Source organism: Mobula hypostoma, chromosome 30 (assembly GCF_963921235.1).
Source record: "Mobula hypostoma chromosome 30, sMobHyp1.1, whole genome shotgun sequence".
In the NCBI taxonomy this organism is placed as follows: domain Eukaryota; kingdom Metazoa; phylum Chordata; class Chondrichthyes; order Myliobatiformes; family Myliobatidae; genus Mobula; species Mobula hypostoma.
Window position 1 is genome coordinate 4,857,738 of NC_086126.1, and position 14,802 is coordinate 4,872,539.

Sequence of the window (14,802 nt, forward strand, 5' to 3'; positions counted from 1 at the left end):
TATTCGATTGTCTAGCTCTGAAAAAACTGCTGTGATTAAGAGGGAGCCTCTTGCTACAGTCATTGGAGGTGATCACTGGTGTGTCAACAACAGTCAGACAGAAAATAGAAACCGTTACCCATTGATGAGGTAATGGAAAGGGCAAAAGCAAATGTAGGAGAGGAAGTGTGTTACAGTTTACTGGAAGACAACTGTGAACACTTTGTTAATTTACTTCAGAAGCCTAGCCAGGTGGCTACACATTGAAGAAATGGAAGTCATCCAAAGAACAAGGGATAGATCTATATGGAAAACCATGGTCACCAACATCCACATCAGATATGGTACCTAGACAGACAGACATGGAGAAAAGAAATCATATCGGGCAAATACAAATCAAGGCAATACATCAACTGTTCTCTGAGGGGGTCTGAGTGACTTTGGTCTCCCAGCTGGCTGCATCCACATGGATGGGGCATATTACAAGGGGGTTCCATATTGAATGGCTTTATGATACATAAATGACAGTCAGATTCCACTCACTCCAGTCAGGTTCGGGCTGGGAAAGACATGGTTCAGAATTAGGGTCAGAATTATTATCATTGACTTAAAGACATGAAATTTGTTTTTTGTGCCAGCAGTACAGTACAGAGATAAATATTACTAACACAGGACAAAGAACAGTATAGCATTAGAATAGGCCATTCAGCCCACCTTGTTGGGCAAAAAACTAAGTAAATTAGTAATCAAATGCTGAACTAAACTAACCCCTTCTGCCTACACAGTGTTAGGATTATACCTGACCCCCAATAGCCACCAGGACATTGAGGAACAGATTTTCGGGCAGATGAAGGGAAGTTCTAAATATCAGGTTGTTTCATGCAAGACTTCAATTTCCCTGGGACCGACTTAATGCTAGAGACTTAGATGGGGCAGAAATTGTCAGGTGCATCAAGGAGGGTTTCTTAAATCAATATGCAGATAGTCCAACAAGAAGAGGGGCTGTATTGGACCTGGTGCTGGGAAATGATCTGGTCAGGTGGCTGACCTTTCAGTCGGTGGGCAGTTAGGGAACAGTGACATTAACTTCTTAGTATAGAAAAGCCTAAGAATGGTCCTTGCAGAAGAGTATTAATTTGTAGCAGTGCAAATTACGAGAGCATTAGGCAGGAACTAGGGAGAGTTGATTGTGACCAGCTATTTGGGCATGTGGAGGGTGTTTTAAAGATCAACTGCACAGAGTACAGGACAGGCAGAGTTCCAGTCAGAGGGATGGCAAGGTAAGATAACTTTAGATGTTGAGAGAAGTGACAAATTTAGTCAAGAAGGAAAAGAAAAAGTATGTAAAGATTTGGAAGCTAGAATCCAATATAGGCCTTTGGGTTATAAAGAAGCCAGAAGAGAACTCAAGAAGAGAATTAGGAAAGCCTGGAGAGAACATGAAAGGTCTTTAGCAGGTAGGATGAAGGAGAATCCTAATGCATTGTATACATACATCAAGAACAAGAGGATAACTAGGGAGAGAGTAAGACCACCCAAGGAGAAAGGGGGTAACGTTGGCTTGGATGTGATGGATGTGGTTGAGGTCCTTAATGAGTACCTTACATCAGTACTTACCAAGGAGAAGGACATAGAGGACAGGGAAATCAGTGCCAGGCATACTACAGGTAATATGCCAGGGCATGTTTAGGTTAAGGAGGAGGCAGCATTGGGTCTATGAAAAGGTGGACAAATCCCTAGGTCCTGATAGGATATACCCCAGTTTATTGAGAGAGGCAAGGGATGAGGTTGCTGGGGTCTTGACCGATATCTTCATGTTCTCTCTAGCCACAGGCAAGGTCTCAGAGGACTGGTGAGTAGTTAATGTTCTGTTACTCTGCAGGGGAACCAGGGATAGTCCTTGAAACCATAGACCAATGAGTCTCACATCAGTGGTAGGGAAGTTACAGGAGAGAATTCTTAGAGATATGATTTGTGAGCATTTGGAAAAACATGGCCCAAATAGGGAGAGCCAGAATGGACTTCTGTGGGGCAAATCATGTCTTACTAACTTGACTGAGGTTTTGCTGCCTCAACAAAACCCAACAACCCCAATTAACCCTAACCTAATCATGGGACAATTTACAATGAGCAATTAGCCTTCCCAGTATGTCTCTAGATTGTGGAAGGTAAATGGAGCAACTGGGGAAAACACACTTAATCCATGGCGAGAACATAGACTCCTTACAGATGGCACCTGAACTGAACTCCAGCTGTAATGGCGTCACACTAACCACTATGTGCTTCTTCGAGGTCACATTAGTGTGTTCGTCCCAGGACAGGTCTTCTCAGATGTCATCGTCAATTAACATAAAGGTGCTCACGCTTTCCCAGTATCTGTCCCAGTATTTCCCAGATACTGTCCCAGTATCTCCTGTTCACAACTGGTAGGGAAAATCCAATCCAGCCAGCAACCACCTAATTACAAACATGAGAAAGTCTGCAGATTTGGAAAACCCAAAGCAACACGCACAAAATGCTGCAGGAACTCAGCAGGCCAAACAGCATTAATAGCGATGAAACCTATTGTTAATAGTGCTCTCAAATACCACTTTCTCAACTGTAAACAATGTATCAAAGTGCGATTTGTGTTTTCCCAAGACTGTTCAGTTCCAAGCCTCCTGGAACCCAGAGGTAGGGTAGGAGGAACTGTCCGTGTCATCAGGTGAAACTGAAGCCAGTGGTATCAGATGGAGAACACTCCAGTGATGGGAGTCACATGACATACAAGAGAAAGTGTTGTAAATGTTGGAGCTCCTTAAGGCCATAAGACATAGAAGCAGACTGAGGTCATTCGGCCCATTGAGTTTTTTCTGCTATTCCATCCTGGCTCATTTATTATCTCTGTCATCCCCATTTTTCTGCCTTCTCCCTGTCATCTTTGATGCCCTTACTAATCTGCTTTAAATTTACAAGACTGATCACCTCAGCTCTAAAAACATAGTCTTTGTTGGAGTGACCACAATCCTAGAGCTGCCTTCCCCAGTCCCAGAGAGAGAGAGAGATATGTACTGAGTACAGGAGATGGGATGTTATGTTAAAGTTGTACAAGACATTGATGAGACCTAATTTGGAGTATTGTGCGCAGTTTTGGTGACCTACCCTCAGGAAAGATATAAATAAGGTTGAAAGAGTCCAGAGAAAACTTACAAGGATGTTGCCAGGTCTGAGTTATATGGATTTGACGGAGGTATACAAAATTATGAGGGGTATAGACAGGGTAGATGCAAGCAGGCTTTTCCCACTGAGGTTAGGTGGTTCTACAATTAGAGGTCATGGGTTAAGGGTGAAAGGTGAAAAGTTTAAGAAGAACATGAGGGGAACCTTCTTCACTGAGAGGATCGTGAGAGTGTGGAATGAGCTACCAGCACAAGTGGTGCACATAAGCTCAATTTCAACATTTAAGAGAAATTTGGATAGGTACATGGATGATAGGGGTATGGAGGGCTACGGTCCCAGTGCAGGTCAATGGGAGTAGGCAGGTTAAATAGCTCAGCACAGACTAGATGGGCCGAATGGCCTGTTTCTGTGCTGTACTTTTCTTTGACTCTTTGATCATTGTTGGCCTACCCTCTGTTGTAAGGCCAATAGCTACTGCAAAAAAAGTTTGATTTCATTTGCAACTCCTTAGCCACTGAAAGAGTGTTTGTGTGTAGTGTTTCATTGATTCTGCTGTGTTTTTTTGTTCCACTGTGAGGTCAGCAAGAAAATGAATATCAAGGTAGTGACCAAGACAGCACCGGTGACCAACAGTGACATTTTTCAGGTAGCTTACAAAACTACTAGTTACTGTTGTAGATGTACCTCTTTTCAACTGTGATCACTGCTGTCTGCAGCCTGTAATTTCCCTTTAAGGGATATACTTTTGAACTGTCTAAGCAAATTAGCGATGAACTGTGCTTTTGAAAAGAGAGAGAAAGACGTGCCAAACACCTGGCACCTTGTTAAAAAAAGAGAGCGAGGGCGTTATTTAACACTGACATCTTGTTTTTAAGAGAAAGAGAGGCGAAGACTGCTTTGAGATGGTGTTATGATTTTTCGGCAGTATGTTTACATTTCTACAAGGACATTGCCTGCTTGTATTCTTACACAGACAGAGAAGGGAGGAGCTGTTTGAGTGACAGTTGGTACTCAGTGCGGTGAGATAAATAGAAGGTTAGACGATAGACCTGAGGCAAATGTTTTTGGACACTGAATGAGCTTTGTTGTGCCCACAGAAAAAAATGGGTTTTTGGAGGATTGATCAGGCAGATCGATCAGTGACTCTTGCAGTGTGAAAAGGGAGTGACCGGTGGGGAGTTGTTTGTGTGAGCAACCCTCGCCTGGGTTGATAATTCCACCACAGAAGAACGGTCCTCTTTGTTGTGGTCACAGTCAGTGACTTTTAGAGGATTTCGGAGGACAATGGGAAGATCGACGGCGTCAGCTCACCTGAAGACTCAAATCTTTCCCTCTCTCTCTCTCTCCATCACTACTCAACTCAATACCACGAACTGAACTGAACTTTACTCATCATCGTAAGAACTACCTATTTACCCATAGACTTGAAGAAGCTTGGTTTTCATATATATTCCACAGTTACTTATATATAATCATTGCTAACCTGTTTTATATATCTGCATTTATATTACTGTATTGCGTAGTTACTAATCAATTCCATTAGTTAATAGCAATACCGGACTCCAAAGTGTTTTCCATCTCTGCTGGTTCTTTAACATGTCACGGGGTCCCTATCAAAATTGAGGCCTGTGTCCGTGATATGAACAAATTGATGGGGGGGGGGGGTGCTGTTTGAATTGATTGGGGAAAATCCCTTTTGATTTGGTTGTGTGGAATATCAGCAGAAATGGAGTTTGAAGTTAATAAGTTTGCGGCAGAACCAACCCCTGAGGTGTTGGATGATGCTACGAGGAATGTGCTGTTGCGAATTGCTCAAAAGTTAAGACTAAAGGTGACCACTAACATGAGGAGAGCTGAGATGCAGACGGTAATAGCCCAGCGTTTTATAGATAAGGGAATGTTTGATGAGGAGGCGTTAGATTTATTTGCTGAAGGTAAGGTACATACTGAGGCTGAGGTTCAGTTGAAATTGAAATTGAAATTGCAATTAAAACAGCTCGAGGCTGATGAAGCAGAAAGGCAGAGGATCCATGAGGCTAGAGCGGCAGACAAACAGAGAGAAGAGGCAGAAAGACAGAGACAGTTTAAAAGGGAGATGTGGCAGCCGAGAGGTTTAGTGTCAGACCCTAATGATTTTTACAGCTTGAAAGAGCTTGATTTGTTTGATGAATTTAAAAGTTGTATTCCTGATGATGTAAGGGCATACCTAGATGAAGAGGATGCCGCCACCCTGCGGGAGTCTGCTAAGAAAGCAGACAAAGTTGTTTTAACCCACGAGCTTGCACTTACTCCAGATGAGATTTACCCAGAGAGTAGCTGGGAGATTCAGGGTGACTTTGAATTTGAAACTGGGACAAGGGATGAAAACCCAGAAGAGGCAGCTGTCCTGATTGCCTGTGTTCAGGTTGTTGAAGTACCTGTGAATTCACAGAGTTCTGTACCTTGTGTTGAAGCTCAGTTAAACTCTGAGGTGCCTGACTTGGTTGAAAAGGAATGCAGTTTTTTTGTGTCAGATGATCTTGGTTCAGTGAATAAGGGGTTAACCCTGGTACCAGTGGAATGTGAGGATTCTCAGTCACTTGTATTAGACAGTGTTTTAAAAGTTAGTGATGAGGTGGCTGATGAGGTAAGTGTTCCTGAAAATGAGGGGAAAAGTGTTGTTCCTGGACTTTTGGATAAAGTGCTGGGAAGAGTTGGATTGGTTGCGAGACCTTTGACCCTGCTTGCAGGTCAAAGGCCTGCTGAAGAAGTATGTGCCACTCTGTGGAATTTTGTTTGGACATTTGGAGGTAAACACCTGCAAGGTTATGATGTTATTCATGATGATATTGTGGAGAAGGACTGTAATGGGTTGTAATTGTTGATTGAAGTTATGGAAACATGTCAGAATGAAGGTCATAGAAATAGGATGAATGGATTATTTGGCCTCTTCCACAATGTACACATGATAGTTATAAGTCTGGTGATAATGCTAAGTTTAGTAAACAATGGGGGGAGGTTGACCCCTCTCCAAGATGATGTTTATCCCACATGTGCAGTTACTCGAAGCATGTGTAGGAAGACTGTTGAGGCCCATGATAGCAAAACCAGAGTTTTAAAGTATGATGATGCATCACAGACTTCTCTACCTTCTATGTTACAACAGGATTTGGAGAGTAAGGTGTATGAGAAAGGTTTGTCCTTGTCCAGGGATGAACTTATAGAGGAACAGAAGCGAGATTCTGAAATGGTGGCTTTAAGAGAGACAGCTCTCACAGAAGAGGAGGTTCAGAGAGAGTCAGTGGGATACTACCTTAAAGACGGGGCATTGATGAGGAAGTGGAGACCAGCCACTGTGCCTACAAGTGAGAATTGGGTTACTGAACTTCACGTGGTGGTTCAGAAAGTTTACAGGGCTGAAATTTTAAACATGGCTCACAGTATGCCTTTAGGTGGACATTGTGGAGTGACGAAGACAGTGAACAGAATTATGAAGGAATTTTACTGGCCTAGTTTAAGAAAGGATGTTGTGAATTTTTGCAGGACTTGCCATACCTGTCAGGTTGAGGGGAAATCTAATCAGGTTTGAGGTTGAGCTCAGGCCACCAGGAAGTTTTAGATTTGGGGATAGCAGTAGGATTGACCTATTCAACGATAGTATCATGGGCCATTGAGATAGGCCAGACGAAAGGGTACCCCCAGGTACTTGTAGGTCCTCACCACATCCATATGCTCACCACCAATAGTAACAGGGAGCAGAGCAAGCTTAGTCTTTCTAAAGTCCGTCACCATCTCCTTTATCTTACTGATGTTGAGTTGCAAATGATGCAGCTTGCACTATTTGACAGGGCCACCAGGGCCAGGTATTTATCCTCCTGTACTCCCTTTATATACCCAATGTAGATGCACATAGAGTCATTGGGATGGATTCCGAAACAGGACATTTCTGCTGCCCTGTTTGAGCAGATCCTCCTAAAGTTTGGCCTCTTTTGGTACAAATTTATTTTGTCCAGGAGGGCCAAGAGGAGGTACTGTTAGGGCATTTTTGGGGTTAGCACATATAGCAAAAAACTTCAGCAACTAACTTCAGCCACCAGACTTCAAATCTGAATATGGACTGTAGATTATCTTTGTATCCTCTGCAATCTTAATAGCCCACCCCTATATATTTACATTCAGGTCATTTATTTACATAAGTGACTGAAGGGATTGAAAGCTGACAGGGCTGGTGTACCAGCTAACACCCCAGCTAGTCATGTATTTGCATAGATTGTCTTTCTTTTGCACATTGGTTGTCAGTCTTCAATTGTGCATCATTTTTCATTGATTCTGTTGAATTTCTTGGTTCTACTGTGAAGTCGCCAAGAAAATCAACCTTAAGGTAGTGACCAAGATGATGCTGGTGACCAATAGTGACGTTTTGCAGGTAGCTCACAAAACTACTGGAAAGAATCCTGACTGATTGCATTATGGTCTGATATGTTAATTTGAATGAAGAAACACAAGAAGCTGCAGAGAGTAGTGGACTTGGCCCAATAAATCAGGGGCACATCCCTCCTTGGTAGTACCTACATCAAGAGTTGTTGCAGAACAGCAGTATCGATCACCAAAAGATCCCAATGCCATCTTCTCACAACTCCCATCGAGCAGGAGGTACAGAAGCCTGAACTCTCATACCACCAGGTTCATGAACAGCCATTTGTTTCTTAAACCAACTAGCACATCCCAATCACTACCTCAGTAAAAGCAACATTACGACCATTTGCACTGCAATGGACATTTCCATTTCTTCTATTCTTTTTTGTAAAAATTGTGTATAATTTATGTTTAATTTATCTTTTTAACTTGTGACTACTTTGTGTATGATTCTACTTGATTGAAATACTGGGTATATGATTCAAAATGTCCAGTAAGATGGTGGCGCATTTGCATGCAGTAGCCTCTTGGGGGCCAACCAAAGATGCTTTTTTCTTTGCTAAATCTGTTTTTTTATAATTGAAAGCGATTTCTACTCCAAGAACTTTGGGTACTGCAGGGCGACCCCATCCATGAGCTGCTTGTTGATCAGAGTAGCTGGACTGGTGTCTGCAGTGGAACCAGCAGGATGTCGGGAAAGAGTGGTCGGGATGTTGGAGGAGCCTGCCAGGAAGTCGGAGTTGCTGGACTGTGTTGCTGCTTGCTTTCTTGAAGGCTTCAGGGTTGTGCTGAAAGGCAGCATGCAGCGTAACCGTGGGTAATTGTCTCAGACATTTCACTTGCAATTGCAGGACTGTTGGACAATGATAATGTAAGTTGCTGCAGGCCTGTTGACAGGTGCTGTGGGAGCTATGCAGCTTCAGTTGCAGCAAGGACTAGGCCTCAAGTCACGGATGCCTGCTGCAACAAACCAGGTGTGGAGACGCCAGAAGCGGTGCAGTGTGGCATCCGTGCTCAGCAGGGAGGGAGTCTTTCCTGTCACTGCTGTCCTTCCTTGTTTGATTGCTGGATGACAGGCCGAATGGTCATTGCCTGTGCGCTGCTGGGAGACTGTACGATCAATTGGGGGCATATATATGTTTTTCATTGCGTGAATATGCTTTCGTTCCTTGCTATTTTTGGATCTTGGCCCGAGAGGAACGCTGTTTCGTTCGGCTGTATCTATGTATGGTTGAATAATAATTAAACTTGAATTGATTTGCCGATAATGATATGGCAATTGAGCTCTTCTTTCCTGTGCATACACGTACTTGTTCATGTGACAATTATAGTTGTAGTCCTTCGGATTCGAAAAAGACACGTTGTTGTGCAGGTCATCTGTGAAGACGGAGGTGGCTCTGCAATCCCAGTCTGGAAGCGCAGAGTCGAGCACAACGGAGGCACTGGAAGTCCGTTCAGTAATAATTGTGGCTGCTGTTCTGTGACGCCGCTCACGGTTTTCCATCAATTTTTGACAGCGCCTGTCTTCAAACCAGGGCTCGCCAGCGTGTTGTCAGCAGACGCAGCTTCTAATTCCTTTGGCTAGATGTCACAGTAGCGTAGGGTTTCCTTCACAGCGTCTTTGTAGCACTTGAGTTGACAACCTTGAGGTCTCTTTTCGGTCTCCAGTTCACCATAGAGCAGCTGGCGAGGCATACGGTGGTCGTCCATTCTGATAACGTGTCCCACCCACCGCATCTGGGCTCTGATGATCAGGGACTCAATGCTGGTGGACTCCGCGCGATCCAAGACTTCCAGGTTGGAGACACAGTCTTGCCGACGAATGCCAAGGGTGGAGCGGAGGGCGCGTATGTGAAATTTCTCCAGATGTTTGATGTGTCGTCGATACAGAGTCCAGGTCTCACATCCATATAGGAGAGAAGGGATAACCACAGCTCTGTAGACTTTCAGCTTTGTGGAGGTGCGGACGTTGTGTTGATTGAGCACTCTGCTGTGCTGGAGTTTAAATATTAAATTGCCAGACCAGATTATAAAAGGGTTGTACACAACACAGCGATTTCATGAGTGAAAGAAAAAACAGGTTGCAAACCTGAGCAAAGTGCACAACTAACAGGAGCCGAATATTTTCAGAAGAAAGGCACATTCTGATCTGTAGTGGCGATCTGAGTGAATATGGTAAGTCAAAGTTTAAATTTGTTTGAAATGTTCTCAATCTCATCTCTGGTCACAGGGCAGGTCCTCAGTAATGAAAATTACACAAATCACATTTGAATTTAATCTCTCATCTTGATTTTGTTCCAAGATATTGAACTGAATTGACTTTATTTCTTACATCCTTCACATACATGGGAAGTAAAAATCTTTGTTATGTCTCTGTCTAAATGTGCAATGAAACCACATCCTTAACAATCAACTCCAACATCTTCCCAACTACTAATGTCAGACTAAGTGGAGTATAATTCCCTTGTTATCCCTAGTGCTACACAAGCAGGGTGGGGAATGGGGGGGAATGGGAGGGAACGGGAAGTCACATTCTGGGAACTATGAACATTCAATAATGTGAGTGATGGGGTGTCACGTACCCCGTGACGGGTTAAAGAACCAGCAGGGATGGAAAACAATTTGGAGTCCAGTATTGCTATTAACTAATATTATTTATTAGTAACTACATAATACAGTAATACACGTGTAGATAAATCAAACAGGTTAGCAATGATTATAGATGTAAGTATATCAGTAAGTGTGGAAATATACGTGAAAAACCAAGCTTCTTCAAGTCTAGGGGTAAAAAAAGACAGTCTTACGATGATGAGTAAAGTTCAATTCAGTTCGTGGTATTGAGTTGAATAGCGATGGAGAGAAAGAGAGGGAAAGATTTGAGTCTTCAGGTGAGCTGACGCTGTTGATCTTCCCATTGCCTTCCGAAATCCTCTAAAAGTCACCGACTGTGACCATAACAAAGGGGACCGTTCTTCTGTGGTGGAATTATCAACCCAGGCGAGGTTTGCTCACACAAACAACTCCCCACTGGTCACTCCCTTTTCACACTGCAAGAGCCACTGATCGATCCTCCAAAAACCCACTTTTTCTGTGGGCACAACAAAGCTCATTTAGTGTCCAAAACATGTGCCTGAGGTCTATATTATCTGACCTCCTATTTATCTCACCGTACTGAGTACCAACTGTCATTCAAACAACTCCTCCTTCCTTTGTGTAAGAAATGTAGAAGCAGGCAAATGTCCTTGGAAGTATAAACACACTGCCGAAAAATCGTAACATCGGTCACCATAGCGACTTACGAGCTGCTCTCTCCAACTCAACAGAAATTCAGAAGTTACTCCCAGTGCCTTAAAGTGACAGTCCAAAAGTTAGTCTTCGTTTCTCTCTCTCTTTCTTTCTTAAAAACAAGTTGTCGGTGTTAAAATCACTCTCTCTCTCTCTTCAAAAGCACAGTACATAAGGGGTAATCGAGCACAATTCATAGGGGTAATTCAGGACCCCGTCACATGGGGAAACTATACTGAAGATCTAACCTCAAGTGACCTCTCTTTAATTCACTCCAAGTGACATCCAGTAACAGCTGTGAGCAATGGAAATAGCAGATCAAAGAAATCTGACACCTTTCCAGCCACAGGGCTGAAGATCTGTGCCCCAGAACTCACTGTCACTCAAGACAAGCTGCTTCAGGAGAGTTGCAACATCCTATGGTGTTACAGAAAAATACTGGCATGGATAGAGGAATGGCTGACAGGCAGAAGGCAGTTAATGGGAATAAAGGGGACTTTTTCTGGTTGGTTGCCAGTGCCTAGTGGTGTCCCTCAGGGGTCAGTATTGGGACCACTACTTTCACATTGTTTGGATAATGAAATTGATGGCTTCATGGCAAAGTTTAAAAATGATACAAAGACAGGTGGAGGGGTAGGTAGTGCTGAAGAGGCAAAGTGATTGCAGCAGGATTTAGACAAATTGGAACGGGCAAAAAAGTGGCAGATGGAATACAGTGTTGGAAAATGTATAGAAACATTGAAACATAGAAAACATACAGCACAATACAGGCCCTTTGCCAAACAAGCTGTGCCAAACATGAACCTACCTTAGAACTACACAGGCTTTACCCATACCCTCTATATTTCTAAGCTCCATGTAGCTATCCAGGGGTCTCTTAAAAGACCCTATTCTTTCCACCTCCACCACCGCTGCTGGCAGCCCAGTCCACGCACTCACCACTCTCTGCGTAGAAAACTTACCCGACATCTCTGTAGCTACTTCCAAGCACCTTAACACTATGCCCTCTCGTGCTAGCCATTTCAGCCCTGGGGAAAAGCCTCTGACTATCCACATGATCAATGCCTCTCATTCTCTTATACACCTCTATCAGGTCACCTCTCATCCTCCGTCACTTCAAGGAGAAAAGGTTGAGTTCACTCAACCTGTTCTGATAAGGCATGCTCCCCAATCCAGGCAACACCCTTGTAGATCTCCTCTGCACCTCTTCTATGGTTTCCATGTCCTTCCTGTAGTGAGGCGACCAGAACTGAGCACAGCACTCCAAGTGGGGTCTGACCAGGGTCCTATGTAGCTGCAACAGTACCTCTCGACTCTTAAACTCAATCCCACGATTGATGAAGGCCAATACACTATATGCCTTCTTAACCACAGAGTCAACCTGCGTATCAGCTTTGAGTGTCCTATGGACTCGGACCCCAAGACCCCTCTGATCCTCCACACTGCCAAGAGTCTTACCATTAATGCTATATTCTGCCATCATATTAGACCTACCAAAATTAACCGCATCACACTTATCTGCGTTGAACTGCATCTGCCAATTCTCAGACCAGTTTTGCAGCCTATCAATGTCCTGTTGTAACCTCTGACAGCCCTCCACACTATCCACAACACCCCTAACATTTGGTCATCAGCAAATTTACTAACCCGTCCCTTCACTTCCTCATCCAGATCATTGATAAAAATCACAAAGAGTTGGGGTCCCAGAACAGATCCCTAAAGCACACCACTGGTCACCGACCACAGATGTTGAAGGACCTCAGTCTCCTCAGGAAATAGAGACGGCTCTGACCCTTCTTGTAGACAGCCTCAGTGTTCTTTGACCAGTCCAGTTTAGTGTCAATTCGTATCCCCAGCTATTTGTAATCCTCCACCATGTCCACACTGACCCCCTGGATAGAAACAGGGGTCACCGGTACCTTAGCTCTCCTCAGGTCTACCACCAGCTCCTTAGTCTTTTTCACATTAAGCTGCAGATAATTCTGCTCACACCATGTGACAAAGTTTCCTACCGTCGCCCTGTACTCAGCCTCATCTCCCTTGCTGATGCATCTAACCATGGCACAGTCATCAGAAAACTTCTGAAGATGACAAGACTCTGTGCAGTAGTTGAAGTCCGAGGTGTAAATGGTGAAGAGAAAGGGAGACAAGACAGTCCCCTGTGGAGCCCCAGTGCTGCTGATCACTCTGTCGGACACACAGTGTTGCAAGCACACGTACTGTGGTCTGCCAGTCAGGTAATCAAGAATCCATGCCTATTTATCCAATGTAGCCAGCCACTTCTGGTTTTTTTTTTTAATTCACCGTTTATGAACCCATGAATTTGTACTTTCTGCCCTTTTTTTAAACTTCAACATCTCTCTCTTATTCCAAAAGAAACAAAACGTGGTGGTTTTTTTTTAACTCGGTATCTCACTGCGCTTCAACAGGTAGGTAGTCATAAATAAGAGAAAATCTGCAGATGCTGGAAATCCATACAACACACACAAAATGCTGGAGGAACTCGGCAGGCCAGGTAGCATCTATGGAAAAGAGTACAAGCAACGTTTCAGGTTGAGACCCTTCAGCAGAACTGGAGGAAAGAAAAGCTGAGGAGTAGATTTAAAAGGTGGAGGGAGGGGAGAGAGAAAAACACGAGGTGATAGGTGAAACCTGAAGGGGGAGGGATGAAGGAAAGAGCTGGGAAGCTGATTGGAAGATACAGGAGTGGAGAAAGGGAAGTCTGATAAAAGAGAACAGAAGGCCATGGAAGAAAGAAAAGGGTGGAGGAGCAACAAACCAAAATGGGTGGGCAAGGAGATAAGGTGAGAGAGGGAAAAGGGGATGGGGAAGGGTGAAGGGGGAAAGTTCGAGAAATCGATGTTCATGCCATCAGGTTGGAGACTACCCAAACGGAATACAAGGTGTTGTTCCTCCAACCCAACTGTAGCGTAATCACAACAGTGGAGAAGGCCATGGATAGGCATATCGGAATGGGAATGGGAAGTAGAATTAAATTGGGTGGCCACTGGGAAATCCTGTTTTCTGTTGGACAGAGCATAGGTGCTTGGCAAAGCTGTCTCCCAATCTACGTCAGGTGTCACTGATATGCAGGAGGCCACACCGGGAGCACTGGACACAGTATATGACCCCAACAAACTCACAGGTGAAGTGTCTCCTCACCTGAAAGGACTATTTGGGACCCTGAACGGTAGTGAGGGAGGAGATATAGGGGCTGGTGTAGCACTTATTCTGCTTGCAAAGGCTAAATGCCAGGAGGGGGATCAGTGGAGAGGGATGAATAGACAAGGGAGTCACATAGGGAGCAATCCCTGAGGAAAGCAGAAAGTGTGTGGGGGGGAAGATGTGCTTGCTGTGGGATCCTGTTGGAGGTGGCGGGAGTTCCAGAGATATATGTGCTGGCCGCGGAGGCTGGTGGGGTGATAGGTGAGGACAAGAGGAACCCTATCCCTAGTTGGGTGCCGGGAGGTTGGGTTGAGAGCAGAAGTGTGTGAAATGGAAGAGATGCGGTTGAGGGTAGCATTGATGATGGAGAAAGAGAAGCCCCTTTCATTGAAGAAGAAGGGCATCTTCTTTGCTCTGGAATGAAAAGCCACATCCTGAGATGAGGTGGGTAGTCACGTCAGGTTTGTTTTAAAACTTACTCATCACCAATGTTTTGTTTCGTAACTCCAAAACATAAAACTTATTGAAAGAAAAACACAGAGCTGGAGATAAATCGTGTACATTTCATTCCTACTTTAGTGAGGCGCTCACTTATGACTTGGAAGCATCATGACATATCCTATTCACGTACTTTTACATACAACTTATTATGAATTATATAAATAAACAAAGAATTCTTAATCAAACAATATATTTATAATATTAGTGAAACATTAAAATTACACAGGGCCCACAGTGAGGAATAGAAGAGGGAAGGGGTTGGGGAAAAAATTAACAGAATTTAAGAGAAATCAATGTTCATGCCACCAAGACAGAATA

At 43.9% G+C, this 14,802-nt stretch overlaps 2 protein-coding genes across 5 annotated transcripts in view; one reads left to right on the forward strand and one right to left on the reverse strand.

The window, feature by feature from the left end:
* Window positions 1–14,802, reverse strand: part of pola2 (polymerase (DNA directed), alpha 2) — a 249,450-nt gene that overhangs the window by 199,741 nt on the left and 34,907 nt on the right. The gene's annotated exons all lie outside the window — the stretch shown is intronic.
* The window catches only part of LOC134339639 (phospholipase A and acyltransferase 3-like), a 43,005-nt gene that overhangs the window by 8,736 nt on the left and 19,467 nt on the right, over window positions 1–14,802 (forward strand). The window lies entirely within an intron of this gene.